The sequence below is a fragment of the Arachis duranensis genome, chromosome 4 (assembly GCF_000817695.3).
Source record: "Arachis duranensis cultivar V14167 chromosome 4, aradu.V14167.gnm2.J7QH, whole genome shotgun sequence".
NCBI classification, from domain to species: Eukaryota; Viridiplantae; Streptophyta; class Magnoliopsida; order Fabales; family Fabaceae; genus Arachis; species Arachis duranensis.
In genome coordinates this window covers 41,846,966-41,864,377 of record NC_029775.3, presented here as the reverse complement: position 1 = coordinate 41,864,377, position 17,412 = coordinate 41,846,966, and the positions used below count along the sequence as shown (strand labels likewise).

General features: G+C 36.6%; 1 non-coding gene across 1 annotated transcript; it reads left to right on the top strand.

Moving 5' to 3' along the window:
* Positions 1–7,922: 7,922 nt before the first annotated feature.
* On the top strand, positions 7,923–8,030 carry LOC127747287 (small nucleolar RNA R71). The gene has a single exon (XR_008009087.1). It is a non-coding gene; the product is annotated as a small nucleolar RNA R71 (small nucleolar RNA).
* Positions 8,031–17,412: the final 9,382 nt, after the last annotated feature.

Here is a 17,412-nt window from a genome sequence, read left to right as displayed (position 1 = left end):
GGCTAGTACCAAAAATTAAATAAAATATTATTGTGGGATCAAATTCAATAATTTAATAGGGGCATATAAATATTATTATCATATACTACTAAAAAAAATTTCAAATTGTAGTAGGGCGCTTGCCCCCACAATGATACACGTACATCCGTCCCTAATTGTATGTGTTATAAGACGTAGCGTCATGTGTCATAACATAGTCTATCCACATGTCAGTTTAATTCCATGTGTTATCATTGTAAGTTATTCAAATTGGCTCCTAAATTTTTATTCGTGCCTCATTTTATCTACTGAAATTAAAAAAAAAAGTAAATCAAAATTAGTGCCCCAAATAATTTCTCTCATTTTTCATTTCATAAATTTAAAATTAGTAATATTTTTTAAATCTATTAGTTTTTTTCTATTTTTCACAAATTACATAGGATAAATAATTATTTTAACCTATAAATATTTAGAACGTTGACAAATTCACTTACAAAAAAAAACAAAAATAACTTTGTATCTTTAAAAATGGGTTTCAATTGACAAAACTACTCAAACCCTAAAAAATTATCTAAAATTTTTAAATTACCCTCTTTACCAAAGTTGTTGGAAATTTTTGGTTTTCTTAATCCCAATATCATCCATGTTAAATCATTAAGAAAGAAATATTTGAGAGCATGGAACTGTACCTGATTTTGTGAGTATAATTGAGAGAGTTTGGTTCTTTGGTCTTTCTTAACCAAAGCCTTCTGTATATCTGATAGGGCTGAATCACAACTCCTTTAATGAAAAAAGAGCTATGAAGGCGGCTTTGATGTGTTGAGGACTAAAATTTCAAACTCACTATTTATATTTAAATGTCGCACCCATTATACCCTAAATCTCAAATAAAATAGTATCTTTGGTTTTATTATCATTTAATTCCAAATCAAGAGTAATAATGACTTATTTAATTCAACATTTATGACAGTAAACAAGATTACTATTATATAAGTAATTTAATGTGAAATAACTTAATTTGCAATTATAGTTAATATATGTGTTGCCTATAATAGATTATAAGAAATATGATTTTGTAACAATCTTGAGGCACCTAAGAAGACTATACTTATCTTATTTTGAGTTGAGTATATAACCTTATTTATAATTTACATGTCACTGATATATAAGAATATTAAAAATATATTTACTCCTACTAAACTTTTAACAACCTAGCTTCTGGCAGGTCTAGATAACTACCAGTAATTAGGTGTTACCTCTCATAGACCTATGAGACTCTAGACTCTGTACTATTTATATACATATAAGCCTGTTGCACTATCGGTCTTTCATGAGTTATTCATCATTCATTTCAGTTTTTTAAAGGAAAACAAACATAGGCATACAATAAATCATAATGCAGAACATGCAAACAGAGAGCAAGTAAAGTCATCACATAAGACCTTCTCAAAAACCTAGTTCATTAAGAAAATTCTTAGTTTGTGATGAGCGGATATTTTATACGCTTTTTGGCATCACTTTCATATAGTTTTAAGTAGTTTTTATTTAGTTTTTATTGTTTTTTTATAGATTTTAGTGTTAAAATAATATTTTTGGATTCTACTATGACTTTTTGTATTTTTGTACAATTTCAGATATTTTCTGGCTGAAATTGAGGAGTTGGAGTAGAAGTCTGATTCAAAGATAGAAAAAGCATTGCAGATGCTGTCCGGATCTGACCTACCTGCATTCAGAAGAGCTTTTTTGGAGCTACAAAAGTCCAAATGGAGCGCTCTCAATGGATATAGAAAGATGACTTCTGGAGCTTTCCAAAAATATATAATAGTTTATACTTTGCTTCAGACTAGAAGGCCCAAAACTGGCATCCAACGCCAGCTACTTGCCCCCTTCCAGGCGTCCAGCACCCAAAACCTGAGACCAGCATCCATACGCCCAATGAGGACTCCCTAGCTGGAATTCCACGCCCAAGAGACCTCATAGAACGTTGATCTCATAAAAAATCAGCCCAAAGACTCAACAAGTGGACCCCAGACGTGGATTTTAGCACTAAAAAGACTATTTTACCCTTACTAGTCATCTGTTTAGTATTTAAAGTGTATTTTTCATAATCATTAGAGGACTTCATGCTATTTTCGAATTCATCATTGCATTTTTACTTCAGTATAAGTTTTCAAACCTCCTAGGTTGAGGGGAGGAGCCCTACTGAGTCCTATGAATTAATAAAACTACTACTATTTCTCTTCGATCCGTGTTTGATTAATTCTTAGATGTATATTTGTACTTCATTGTGGTGAATAGAATGATCTGACAAATTAGCTCTATTCATCACATTAAAATGAACGTGCCTGACAAACACCCACGTGTACTTGGGTTCAGAACGCGTCTTTCACTGGACAGTGATGAACCAACAGCTTGAATATACGTCTCCCAGACGGCTAATCCACGATTTCATTGGGGACTTCTCGAGACATCAATTCAGCCAATTTTCGGGGAGATTAGGGTCTCTGTGGTGTTTTGAGTAGGATCATAAAGGAGAATGGACTGTACGCGCTTCACCCTCAAGTAGAGATAGATCCACACTAAACCTGGGGTTCAGATCTGGAGGAGTATTGGCAGCTACTCAAACTAGTGTCAATCACGTACAGCCTGCCCTTGAAGAAATCACTCAAAAGCAAAGAGAGCAGTAATATCGGAGTTAATTCAGAAAGACAAAGCAACTCCAATCCTTAACCCTATTGCTATCAGTATTCTCTACCTCTTTTTCTTTATTCCACATTAAATAGTTTCTCTTTATGAATGAAAATCAACAACCTTCTGATTCTGCCTGACTAAGACCTGAAAGATAAGCATAGCTTGTTTCAAACCACAATCCTCATGGGATCGACCCTTACTCGCTCAGGTATTACTTGGACGACCCAGTGCACTTGCTAGTACAACAGTACGAAGGTGTGGGGAATCGTGCTACCTTGTTTTTGGCGCCGTTGCTGAGGATTGTTGAGTTTGGACAAACTGACGGATTGTCTTGCTCCCTAGATCAGGTATTGTTTTTTATTTTTGCAAGAGTAACTTTCTTTTTTTTATTTGAGTCCTTGTTTGTGTTCTTGTTGAGTCTTTTTGTTTTCTTCTTCTCAAATTTTTTCCAAAATTAAAAAAAAAGTTTTTAAAAAATATTTTGTTTTCTTTGTTTAATTCTTGTTATTAGTTAGAGCCTTGTGCTTCTGTTCTTGGTAAATTTTCATTTCTTTGAGTCTTTGTTTTTATTCCTTACAGCAATTTTCGATTTTTTGGTATCTTCCTTTCAAAAAGTTTTCAAAAATATTTTTCTTTGTTTAAATCTTGTGTCAAGTCTTTAAGTTTGGTGTTTTCATGTTGCTTTTCTTTTAATTTTCGAAAAATTGTGTTTTTTTTTTAATTTGAAGTTTGGTGTCCTTTTCATGTTCTTGAGTTCTTTGAGTCTTTGAATTTTGTTCTTTGTGTTCTTGTTAGTCTTCAAAGTGTTCTTGTTAGTCTTCAAAGTGTTCTTGAGTCTTTTTTATATTTTGATCTTAAAATTTTTAAGTTTGGTGTCCCTTTGTGTTTCCCTCCAAAATATTTGAAATATATGGGTGCAAGATCTAAAAATTTTAAGTTTTGTGTCTTTTACTTATTTTTTTTCTCTCCTCATTAAATTCAAAAATAAAAAAAATCTTTTCTATCTTAAAATTAATTTAATTTTCGAAAATTCTTAATAAAAATTCAGATTTTAATTTAAAAATTTTTATTTTATCTTATCTTAGTTTTAAATTTTAAAAATCAAATCATTTTAAAATCATATATTTTTCAAAAATCATATCCTTTTCAAAATTTTATCTTTTCTTATTTCAAATTTCAAAATTCAAAATTTAATTTTCAAATTTCAATTTTTTATTTCAAATCTTTTTAATTAAACTTATCATTTCTTAACTTTCTTATCTTATCTTATCTTATCTTACCTAACTTATCTTAACTTTTCTATCTTATCTTTTCTTCTTTTAAATTTTAAAATGAAATCCTTTTCAAATATTTTTAATTTCTTATCTTATCTTTTTATAATTTCAAATTTCAATTTCAAAATCTTTTCTTATCTTATCTCTTATCTTATTTTATTTTCAAATTTTTTCTTAATTAATTATTTATCTTCTCTCTCCTCTTTTTCAAAACTACATAACTAACTCCCATCTCTCTTAATTTTCGAAAACTTCTTCCTCTTTTCTCTCTTCTATTTTAAAAAATTTAACATTTAAATTTTAAATTATTTTTAAATTAATTAATTAATTTTCAAAATTAAATAAATAAATAAATAAAAATAAAAATATTTTAATTCTTATTTACTTTTTCTATTTATACTTCTCTTCTTCTCACATCTCTATTATTCGACTTCTCACCCTCTCTCATCTTCCATCTTCACTTTTTCTATCTTCTCTTATTTACTTCTATCCCCTATTTTCAAAATATTCTTCTTGTACTTCTTTTACTTCTTTTCTTTCTTCTTCTCTATTCACATCTGACTTTAAGGAGGAGCTTTTTGTCTATTGGCATAGAAAGTCTTCTTCGTTTCTTTCTTTTTCTTTTCTTCTTGTTTATGACCAGGAACAGGGATAAAGAACCCCTCTTGACTCTTGATCCTGAACCTGAGAAGACTAAGTAGGCGTTTACAACAAGCTAAAGCACAACACTCTGGAAGAGACCTTTCAGAAAGTTTTGAACAAGAAAAGGAGGACATGGCCAAACCACAAGAGGAGCCAAGAAGGGTCCTTGGTGACTTCACCATGCCTACCTCTGACTTTTATGGTAGAAGTATTGCTGTACCTACCATTGGAGCTAACAATTTTGGAGCTAACAATTTTTCAGATTATCAAAAACATTTCTCTTTGTTCATCATTCTTTCAAGAGCCAACAACTTTAACATTCATAAACAACAAGATTAAAAATATGCACTGTTCAAGCATTCATTCAGAAAACAAAAAGTATTGCCACCACATCAAAATAATTAAACTAGTTTCAAGATAAAATTTGAAATCCAAGTACTTCTTGTTCTTTTGTATTTAAGCACATTTTTCATTTAAGAGAGGTGAAGGATTCATATAGCTTTAAGGCATAGACACTAGACACTAATGATCATGTAGTGAAGACACAAACATAGATAGAACATACAACATAAAACAGAAAAATGACAAGGAGATTAAGGAATTAGTCCACCTTAGTGAGGGGGTGTCTTCCTCTTGAAAATCCTATGGAGTGCTTGAGCTCCTCAATGTCTCTTCCTTGCCTTTGTTGCTCCATCCTTAGTTGCTCCCAACAGTTGTGTGGAGGAAAATGTATCCCTTGAGGCATCTCAGGGATTTCTTGATGAGGGGCTTCCTCATGCTCTTGTTGAGTGCCATGAATGGGCTCTCTAGTTTGTTCCATCCCCTTTTTAGTGATAGGCTTGTGAGATGAATCTCTCCAACTCCCATGATACAGAGGTGGAAGCAATTGCCTTCCCTTTCCTCTTTTCAGAGGTTTCTCTGGCCTTAGGTGCCATAAATGGTTATGGAAAAATAAAAAGCAATGCTTTTACCACACCAAACTTAAAATATTTGCTCGTCCTCGAGCAAAAGAAGAAGGAAAGATGTAGAAGATGAAGAAAATGGAGGAGATGGAGGGTGTATGTGTTTGGCCAAGGGGAGGGGAAGATGTGTATGATGTGTGAAAATGAAGGAGTGAAGTTGGGTATTTAGGGAAGAGATATGGAGGTGATTGGTAAATGGTATTTGGGGAAGAGTGTTGTAGAAAGGTGTGAAGAGGAGAGAGAGTGAGTTGAGGATGGTGGGGATCCTGTGGGGTCCATAGATCCTGAAGGGCCAAGGAATTCTTCATCCCTGCTCCCATTGGGCGTTCACAACGCCTTGAGTGCAATTATGGCGTTTAAACGCCAGTTTGCTGCCCTGTTCTCGCGTTTAAATGCCAGCTTTCCTTCCTATTCTGGCATCTAAACGCCAGTCTGGTGCCCTATTCTGGCATTTAAATTCCCAGAAAGGCACCAGATTTGGCATTTACACGCCCATTTTACTACCCTTACTGGCGTTTAAACGCCAGTAAGTCCTTCCTCCAGGGTGTGCTATTTTTGATTCTTTTCTTTACTTTTGTAATTGTCTTTGTGACTTCACATTATCATCATCCTAAAAGAAAACAAAATAATATAGATAAAATTAAAATAAAATTGGGTTACCTCCCAATAAGCGCTTCTTTAATGTCAATAGCTTGACAGTGAGCTCTCATGGAGCCTCACAGATGATCAGAATATGGTTGAGATCTCTCAACACCAAACTTAGAGTTTGGTTGTGGCCTCCCAACACCAAACTTAGAGTTTGAATGTGGGGGCTCTATTTGACTCTATATTGGGAGAAGCTCTTCATGCTTACTCTCCATGGTCACAGATGGAGAACCTTGAGTCTTTACTACAAGGCGTTCTTCATTCACATGAAGGATCAACTCTCCTCTATCAACATTAATTACAGCTCTTGCTGTGGCTAGGAAGGGTCTTCCAAGGATGATGGATTCATCCTCATCCCTCCTAGTGTCTAGGATTATGAAATCAGCAGGGAAGTAAAAGCCTTCAACCTTCACTAGCACGTCCTCTACTAGTCCATAAGCCTTTTTCATAGACTTATCTACCATCTCTATTAAGAATTTAGCAGCTTATACCTCAAAGATTCCCTGTTTCTCCATTACAGAGAGTGTCATCATGTTTATTCCTGACCCCAAGTCAGACAGAGCTTTTTCAAGGTCATGGTGCCTATGGTACAGAGTATTAAGAATTTACCAGGATCCTGTCTCTTTTGAGGTAAAGTTTGCTGAACCAATGTATTCAGTTCATTGGTGAGCAAGGGAGGTTCACCTTCCCAAGTCTCATTACCAAATAATTTGGCATTCAGCTTCATGATTGCTCCAAAATACTGGGCAACTTGCCCTTCAACAATGTCTTTATCTTCTTCAGAAGATGAATAATCATCAGAGCTCATGAATGGTAAAAGAAAGTCCAATGGAATCTCTATGGTCTCTGTATGAGCCTCAGATTCCTTTGGTTCCTCATTAGGGTACTCCTTACTGAATGGTGGATGTTCCTTGAGGTCTTCCTCATTGGGGTTTATGTCCTCCTCCTTCCCTAAGGTTTCGGCCATGTTGATCATATCAATGGCCTTGCACTTTCCTTTTGGATTCTCTTCTGTTTTGCTTGGGAGAGTGCTGGGAGGAGTTTCAGTGACCTTTTTACTCAGCTGACCCACTTGTGCCTTTAAGTTTCTAATGGAGGACCTTGTTTTATTCATGAAACTGAGAGTGACCTTGGATAGATCAGAGACTATGTTTGCTAAGCTAGAAAGATTCTACTCAGAATGCTCTGTCTGTTGCTGAGATGATGATGGGAAAGGTTTGCTATTGCTAAACCTATTTCTTCCACCATTGTTATTATTGAAGCCTTGCTTCTATTGATCATTCCATGAAAAATTTGGATGATTTTACTATGAAGGATTATAGGTGTTGCCAAAGGCTTCACCTATGTAATTCACCTCTGCCATTGTAGGGTTCTCAGGATTATAAGCTTCTTCTTCAGAAGATGCTTCTTTAGTACTGTTGGATGCATTTTGTAATCTATTCAGACTCTGAGAGATCATATGGACTTGTTGGGTCAATATTTTGTTCTGAGCCAGTATGGCATTCAGAGCATCAATTTCAAGAACTCCTCTCTTTTGAGGCGTCCCATTACTCACAGGATTCCTCTCAGAGGTATACATGAACTGGTTATTTGCAACCATTTCAACGAGTTCCTAAGCTTCTGCAGGTGATTCCTTTAGGTGAATGGATCCACCTGCAGAGTGGTCCAGTGACATCTTGGAAAATTCAAACAGACCATCATAGAATATATCTAATGTGGTCCATTCTGAAAGCATGTCAGAAGGATACTTTTTGGTTATCTACTTGTGTCTTTCCCAAGCTTCATAGAAGGATTCACCATCTTTTTGTTTGAAGGTCTGAACATCCACTCTAAGCTTGCTTAGCTTTTAAGGAGGAAAGAACTTGGCTAAGAAAGCCGTGACCAGCTTATCCCAAGAGTCCAGGCTATCTCTAGGTTGTGAGTCCAACCATGTTCTAGCTCTGTCTCTTACAGCAAAATGGAAAAGCATAAGCTTGTAGACTTCAGGATGAACTCCATTGGTCTTAACAGTATCACAGATCTGCAAGAACTCAGTTAAAAACTGATAAGGGTCTTCTGATGAAAGTCCATGAAACTTGCAGTTCTATTGTAGTAGAGAAACTAATTGAGGTTTTAGCTCAAAATTGTTTGCTCCTATGGCAGGGATTGAGATGCTTCTTCCATAGAAGTTGGAAGTTGGTGTAGTAAAATCACCAAGCATCTTCCTTGCATTGTTGTTTGGTTCGGCCATAATTGTTTCTTTTGCTTCTTCCTTTTCGAAAATTTCAGTGAGGTCCTCTTCAGAGTTTTGTGCTTTAGCTGCTCTTAGCTTCCTCTTCAGAGTCCTTTCAGGTTCAGGATCAGCTTCAATAAGTATGCCTTTTTCTTTGTTCCTGCTCATATGAAAGAGAAGAAAATAAAGAAAATATGGAATCCTATATATCACAGTATAAAGATTCCTTGAGGTGTCAGAGAAAAACAAGAATAGAAGAAGGGGGTAAGGCAGAATTCGAACACATAAAGAAGGAGTGAGTCCGAATTGACAATGGAGGAGGAATGTTAGTGTTTAAAAAAATGAGAAAAAGCGAAGGAAATTTTCGAAAATCAAATTGAAAATTCAAAACAATTAGTTAATTGAAAAATATTTGAAAATTAATTTTTGAAAAGATAGGAAGTTTAGAAAACATTTTTGAAATCAAATTTTTGAAAAAAACAGATATGATTTGAAAAAAATATGATTAAAAAGATATGATTGAAAAGATAAAAATTAAAAAGATTTGATTTTTGAAAAAGATATGTTGAAAAGATATGATTTTGAAAAAGACATGATTGAAAATAGTTGATTTGAAAAAGATTTGATTTTTAAAAAAATATGAAGATTTGAAAAAGATTTTATTTGAAAACAAAATTCCTCTCCTTGTGTCATCCTGGCGTTAAACGCCCAGGAGCTGCATGTTTTGGGCATTTAACGCCCAATTGTTGCATGGTTTGGGCGTTTAAACGCCCAGCCAGGTACCCTAGCTGGCGTTTAAACGCCAGTTTTCCTTCTTCACTAGGCATTTTGAATGCCCAGCTTTTTCTCTATAATTCCTCTGCTTTATGTTCTTGGATCTCCATTTTGCTAAATTATTTATTCAAGAGGATATGTTTTCAATTATGAAAAACAACAAAATGAGTCAAAACATATAATTCCTGGATCAAAACACAAAATATATGCAAGAACATTATGAATGTCAAGATGAACACCAAGAACAATCTTGAAGATCAAGATGAACATCAAGAACTCAGTTTTCTTAATGAAAGAAAACATGGAGGACACCAAACTTAGAACTTTCTCATGTTTGGGCCATATGAATGCAAGAATGCATGTGTAGAACATCATGCAGTGCAATTCAATAAATCATGAAAATCAAACAAGGCAATTCATCAAGAACGACTTGAAGATCATCAAGAACACAATGTATGTGTTTCTGATGAGCGGATAATTTATACGCTTTTTGGCATTGTTTTTAGTAAGTTCAAGCTACTTTTAGGGATGTTTTCATTAGTTTTTATGTTAAATTCACATTTCTGGACTTTACTACGAGTTTGTGTGTTTTTCTGTGATTTCAGGTAATTTCTGGCTGAAATTGAAGGACTTGAGCAAAACTCTGATAGGAGGCTGACAAAGGACTGCTGATGCTGTTGGAATCTGACCTCTCTACACTCGAAATGGATTTTCTGGAGCTACAAAACTTCAAATGGCGCGCTCTTAACGGCGTTGGAAAGTAGACATCCAGAGCTTTCCAGAAATATATAATAGTCCATACTTTATTCGGGAATTGACGACGTAAACTGGCGCTCAACGCCAGTTCCATGCTGTTGTCTGGAGTAAAACGCCAGAAACACGTCACGACCCAGAGTTGAACGCCCAAAACACGTTACAACTTGGCGTTCAACTCCAAAAGAAGCCTCAGCTCGTGGATAGATCAAGCTCAGCCCAAACACACACCAAGTAAGCCCCGGAAGTGGATTTATGCATCAATTACTTACTCATGTAAACCCTAGTAGCTAGTCCAGTATAAATAGGATAATTTACTATTGTATTAGACATCTTTGGTCTCAGTTTTATTTTATTCTTCATATGAGGAGACTATTGATCATGTTTTGGGGGGCTGGCCATTCGGCCATGCCTGAACCTTTCACTTATGTATTTTCAACGGTGGAGTTTCTACACACCATAGATTAAGGGTGTGGAGCTCTGCTGTACCTCAAGTTTCAACGCAATTACTATTATTTTCTATCCAATTCGAATTATTCCTATTCTAAGATATTCGTTGGCTTCAAACTCCTGAAGGTTGGGCGTTAGTGACAGACGCAAAAGAATCAAGGGATTCTACTCCAACCTGATTGAGAACCGATAGATGATTAGCCGTGCTGTGACAAAGCATTTGGACCTTTTTCACTGAGAGGATGGGATGTAGCCATTGACAACGGTGATGCCCTACATACAGCTTGCCATGAAAAGGAGTAAGAAGGATTGGATGAAGCAGTAGGAAAGCAGAGATTCAGGAGGAGCACAGCATCTCCATACACCTATCTGAAATTCCCATCATGGAAATACATGAGTAACTTTATCCTTATTTTATGTTTATTTACTATTATTTGATTTTCCAAATTCCATAATTTATTTAAATCCGCCTGACTGAGTAAGGTTTATTACTTGGACGACCCAGTACACTTGCTGGTTAGTTGAACGGAGTTGTGTCCACACATAGTAAAGAGCTATTATCTTGAATTAAATTTCATACAAGTACAAAGAGTACAACTTCGATGATCACAATTTCGTCCACCAGTTTCAAAAATTGCAAGACAATTAAAATCATGCAATTGACACCAAACTTAAAATTTGGCACTAGATTCAAACAAGAACCATGAAATATTTTTGAGTTTTTATGATTTTATGAATTTTTTTGGATTTTTCAAAAATAATTTTGGAAAAACGACAAAGAAGAAAAATTTTGAAAACGTTTTGAAAATAAAATAAAAGTTACCTAATCTAAGCAACAAGATGAACCGTCAATTGTCTAAACTCGAACAATCCTCGGCAACCGCGCCAAAAACTTGGTGCACAAAATTGTGATACACAATGGCGCCAACAACTTGGTCGCACAATTGTAATCTCACTTCTTTGTCACAACTTCGCACAACTAACCAGCAAGTGCACTGGGTTGTCCAAGTAATACCTTACGTGAGTAAGGGTCGATCCCATGGAGATTGTCGGCTTGAAGCAAGCTATGGTCACCTCGTAAATCTCAGTCAGGCGAATTCAAATGGGTGATAGAGTTTTCATAATTAAAAGATAAATAAAACATAAAGTAAAGATAGAGATACTTATGTAATTCATTTGTGAGAATTTCAGATAAGTGCATATAGATGCTTTGTTCCTGTTGAATCTCTGCTTTCCTACTGCCTTCATCCAATCCTTCATACTCCTTTCCATGGCAAGCTGTATGTTTGGGTTTCACCGGTGTCAATGGCTACCTCCCGTCCTCAGTGAAAATGTTCTAAATGCGCTGTCACTGCACGGCTAATCATCTGTCGGTTCTCGATCATGTTGGAATAGAACCCAGTGATCCTTTTGCGTCTGTCACTACGCCCAACACTCGCGAGTTTGAAGCTCGTCACAGTCATCCCTTCCCAGATCCTACTCGGAATACCACAGACAAGGTTTAGACTTTCTGGATCTCAGGAATGGCCGCCAATAATTCTAGCTTATACCACGAAGACTCCGATCATTCGGAATGGAGGCTAAGAGATACACGCTCAGTCTTAAGTAGAATGGAAGCGGTTATCAGTCACGCGTTCATAGGTGAGAATGATGATGAGTGTCACGGATCATCACATTCATCATGTTGAAGTGCAGCGAATATCTTAGAATAAGAATAAGCATGAATTAAATAGAAAATAGTAGTACTTACATTAAAACTTGAGGTACAGCAGAGCTCCACACCCTTAATCTATGGTGTGTAGAAACTCCACCGTTGAAAATACATAAGAACAAGGTCTAGGCATGGCCGAATGGCCAGACCCCAAAACGTGATCAAGAGATCAAAAGATGATCAAAAGATGAAAATACAATAGTGAAAGGTCCTATTTATAATGAAACTAGCTACTAGGGTTTACAGAAATAGGTGAATGATGTAGAAATCTACTTCCGGGCCCACTTGGTGTGTGCTTGGGCTGGGCATTGAGCTTTGCACATGTAGAGACTTCTCGTGGAGTTAAACACCAGCTTTTATGCCAGTTTGGGCGTTTAACTCCAACTTTTATGCCAGTTCTGCCATTTTGACTTCAGAATAGGGCAGAGAAGGGGCGTTTGAGCTAGTTTGCGTCGTTAAAACTCGAGCAAAGTATGGACTATTATATATTGCTGGAATGCTCTGGATGTTCCAACGCAATTGAGAGCGTGCCATTTGGAGATCTGTAGCTCCAGAAAATCCACTTCGAGTGTAGGGAGGTCAGAATCCAATAGCATCATCAGTCCTTTCTCAGCCTCTGAATCAGATTTGTGCTCAGGTCCCTCAATTTCAGCCAGAAAATACCTGAAATCACAAAAAAACAAACAAACTCATAGTAAAGTCTAGAAATATGAATTTTTCATAAAAACTAATAAAAACATCCCAAAAAATAGCTAGATCCTACTAAAAACTACATAAAAATAATGCCAAAAAGCGTATAAATTATCCGCTCATCACTTCTCTTCAAGAAGAAGCTTATGATTCTAATTAACCCACCATGGAGGAGGTGAATTACATAGGAGAACCCTATGAAAACACTTACAACCCTTCAAGGAGGAATCATCCTAACCTCTCATAGAAGGATCAATAGAAAGCTCAGAACGGTTTCAATAACAACCATGGTAGTAGGAACCAGAATAGGTTCAACAACAGACCATCATTCCCATCTTCTTAAGAGAACATGGAAACCTCTAATCAGAGCCTTTCTGACTTAGCCACTATGCTTTCTAGCCTCACTAAGACCACCCATAGTTTCATTAATGAAACAAGGTCCTCCATTAGAAATATAGAGGTATAGGTTGGTCAACTAAGCAAGAGGATCTCTGAGACTCCTCTAGACACTCTTCCCAATAACACTGAGGTAAACCCCAGAGAAGATTGCAAGGCCATAACCATGGAGGTAAAGGCCGAATTAGAAGAGAATGGGAAGGCGTTCAACGCCAGCTTTGCTGCCAGGATAGGCATTAAATGCCCAGTGAGGACTAGCCAGGGAGCACTGGCTGGGCTTTCAACGCCCAAACAAGAAGGCTTTCTAGCGTTGAACACCAGTGAGGAACCCCTCACTGGGCGTTCAACGCCCACTCACCCAGGGAAGCTGGCATTGAACGCCAGCAAGGACATCCCTGCTGGGCATTCAACGCACAGAATACTAGAGGGACTGGCGTTTAACGCCAGTCAGGGTGGACAGCAAGGGCGTTCAATGACCAATAAGCTGACAGAGCTGGTGTTGAACACCAGTGAAAGCACACCCTTTGAGTGCCTAAATCCCACTTAAGAACCCTCTAAAGACAATTTAGGTTCCTTTGAATGCACTTCTGCAGTGAATGAGCTTTGATGACTACTCATCCTCAGATGAGGATGAAGACACTAGGGAAGAGCAAGTTTCTCGTTTCCTAGGAGCTCTAATGAAACTGAATACCAAGATATTTCGTACAAAGCCTCTGGAAGAAGAACCTCCACTGCATACCAAAGAACTCCATACTTTGGTTTAGCAAGAGCTACCTCAGAAGCTTTGTGATCCAGGATGCTTTCTGATGCCTTGCACCATAGGCACCATGACCTTTGATAAGACTTTGTGTGACATAGGGTCAAGTATTAACCTATGTCACTTTCTGTAATGGAGAAGTTGGGCATACTTGAGGTACAAGCTGCACACATTGATAAACCCCATTTTAAGGTTTATCTTGTGTTAAATTTAGAGAATTTTATCAACTTTTCCCACATTTATTCATTAAAATAGCATGGTTTTGTAAATTCTCCTTAAATTTTGCTTAAGTGTGAAAACATACTTTTTAGGTCTTAAAATAGCTAAATTGAATTCACCTTTCTCCCATTCGATGCCTTGATATGTTTGCTAAGTGATTTCAGGTTTAGAAGACAAAGATTAGATTGAGGGAATGAAGAAAAAGCATGTAAAAATAGAGAACTTATGAAGAAATGAAGGAACTGCTAAGCTATCAATCCTGACCTCTTCGTACTAAATCGATCCTAACTTCAACTACAGAGATTCAAATGAGGCGATTTTAGTTGCATTGGAAAGCTAACATCCGGAGCTTCAAAATAATTTAAAATTTGCCATAGTTGCTTGGTGTTTAAGGATGCGTACACGTCATTCCATCCACACGTGTCACATGATCAGTGTGGGCCATTTTGAGCAACTCATAGCCAGCAATTTCTAGCACATTTTGGGCCCAATCCAACTCATTTTTTATGCTATTGAATCCAAGGATTGAAGGGGGATGAACCAAGTAGTGTTAGTTTTAGTTTTTATCATGTTAGAATTTACATTTCTTGTCATTTTACCATGCCTTCCTTTTATGCTTTCCAAGTGTTTGATAAAATGCTGGGAAGGATGTTAGAGTAGATTTTTGTGTTCTTGGCTTGGGATGGTAACTAGGGTGAACTTGAGTTGCTAATGTCCAAGTGATAGAAAATTGGTGTCCATTGACACTAGCTTTCACTAAGTCAATTAGTGAGTGGCTAGGACCTATGGATTGGGATTGATAAAGCTCATTTGACTTTCCTTCAATTATTAGAGGATGACTTAATGAGATTGATCCTTGCAATTATCATGTTGTGGTTAGTAACAAGAATAAAGATCCTTAACTATCAACCCTTGCCAAGACCTTTTTATCATTTGAGTTTCATTTACTTTTCTTGTCTCTTATTCCTAAACCCCAAAAACACTTATCCATAACCAATAATAAGAACACTTCCTTGCAATTCCTTGAGAGGCAACCTGAAGTTTAAATACTTCAGTTTAATTTTATTGGGGTTTGTACTTGTGACAAACAAATTTTTGATTGAGGAATTGTTTGCTGGTTTAGAACTATACTTGCAACGAAATTTCATTTGTGAAATTCTTTACCGATAGACAATTTCCTTTCATCAAAATGGCGCCAATGCCGGGGATTTGCAAATGTGTACCTTGTTATTGGTTATGTGTATATGTGAATATTGTGAATATGCTTTTTCTTGTCTGTTAGTTTTTGTTAGGATTAGGACTTTGTTAGTTATTTTTGTTAGCTTTTGTTTTTATCTGCTACTATGAATTCTCACCCCTTTGACTATGAGTTTGGTTCAAATTATGTTGTAGGAAGTGGAGATCATAATGACAATATGCATCAAGGATGAAACAATCAAAGATGCGAGGAGCCTCAAGGGATTGATCAACCTTCTTGGAAACAACCTCCTCTGGTCTTTTATAGGTATAATTCCACTCCTAATGCATATTTATCTAATGGATGTGGTGATCCTCATTGTGGTTGTCAATAACCACCACCATATGCCTATGAACTACCTCCTTAACATAGTTTTGAACCACTATACTCACATGCCCTCCACGACCAAACACCTCCATAAGACCCTAATCCTTATCCACCATACCAACAACCATATGAGCCATATGTACCACACATAGAACCACCACAATTCCAACACAATTACTCCCAAGAAAAACCGTCTTCCAATTATAAACCCTTTCTTCCAAACAATGAACCCTCCTATCCACCCCAAGCCCCACTGGATGATTCTCTCACTTTATTACTTCAAGGGAAAAGAGAAATGCAAAAGGAGACACTAGAATTTGTGGCTACCTTGACCAAGATGATAAGCAATTTAGCCTCCCAATGTTTTAATACTCAAAGCACTCCCATGGCCACATGTGGATAATCAATTGAAAAGCATAGCATGAAAGAGAGATTGGGAACTCTAATGGAAAATGAGGGAAGCTACTTTGTGTTAGAATAATTGGAGGAACCTATGATTGTTGAAGAAAAGGAAGAAGTAGTTGAAGATTTAGGATATGTTGAAAGTCCATGGGAATGTAGCATCATGGAGCCCTCTTCCAAGATGCTTGAAATTGATGTTGAGGAGGGTGTACAACCTCCAAAACATATCATGCTTGAAGATTTTGAAGAGGTTGATCAAGAGATGGATTCAATCATTGATGAATTCCTATCCACAATTGAATCCCCTCCCATTGGACATGAAATTGAGATCATTGAAGACAACTCCACACCAAGTGACATTGGTGACCTTGTTGAAGACTCTTCCATTGGGTGTGAAGTCGATGTTGAAGTGGACTTTACACAACCTCCCAAATTTGATTTGTTTGATGATGATGAGGAGCTGGAAAAAGTTGACAAGCAAGGAAAAGTTAAAGAAAGTTGTCAAGAGGTGGAGGTAATCAAGGAAGAACACAAGGGTGTGAAGTTTGCAAGACCAATGGAAACACCTCTCCCAAAGCCATCACCATCTATTCTTTTATTCAAGTAGGTAAATCTCTCATCCCTAAGCTTTACTATCCCCCTTGAATATGGTTTTCTTGAGACAGATGGTCAACTTAGAAATATTTGTGGCTTTAAGAGCAAAAGGGAGATGGTTAGTGGTTGGGATCGTAAATCAAAATTCATGATGGTTGCATGTTCAAAGCTTAATAGCAAGGGTTGGTGTAGAACTAGATTGCTTGGGTCTAAGATGATGTTTGGTCTCTTGAGTGAGAATTCCAAGATTATGCCACCCAAATGGAATAATGATAATCAATTTGAAGATGTGTGTAGAAACCTGATTTGGGATCCCGGCATACATGAGGATCAATTTTGGGAACCATTAGCTTGTGCGGAACTCCATTAAAGCTTGGAGATATTGATTTTGAATGATGGAGCTTATTGGAAGTCTAAGTATTGGTTGATGTTCAAGGATGGATTCAAGCACAAGCCTCCTTGATGAGGAGCTCCCCATAAGTCCAACTTAAGGACTGATGAGAGGACTTTTGCCGATAAAGAATGTCACAAAAATAATCACATTGTAAGTATAGTTTCTAAACCAACAGAGAATCCTTTCGTACAAAAACTTGTTTGTCACTAAAGCAAACCCAATAAAATTTATAACCAAAGTAATCAAACCTCGGATCACCTCTCAAGAAATTGCAGGGAGGTATGATATATTATTGGTTATGGA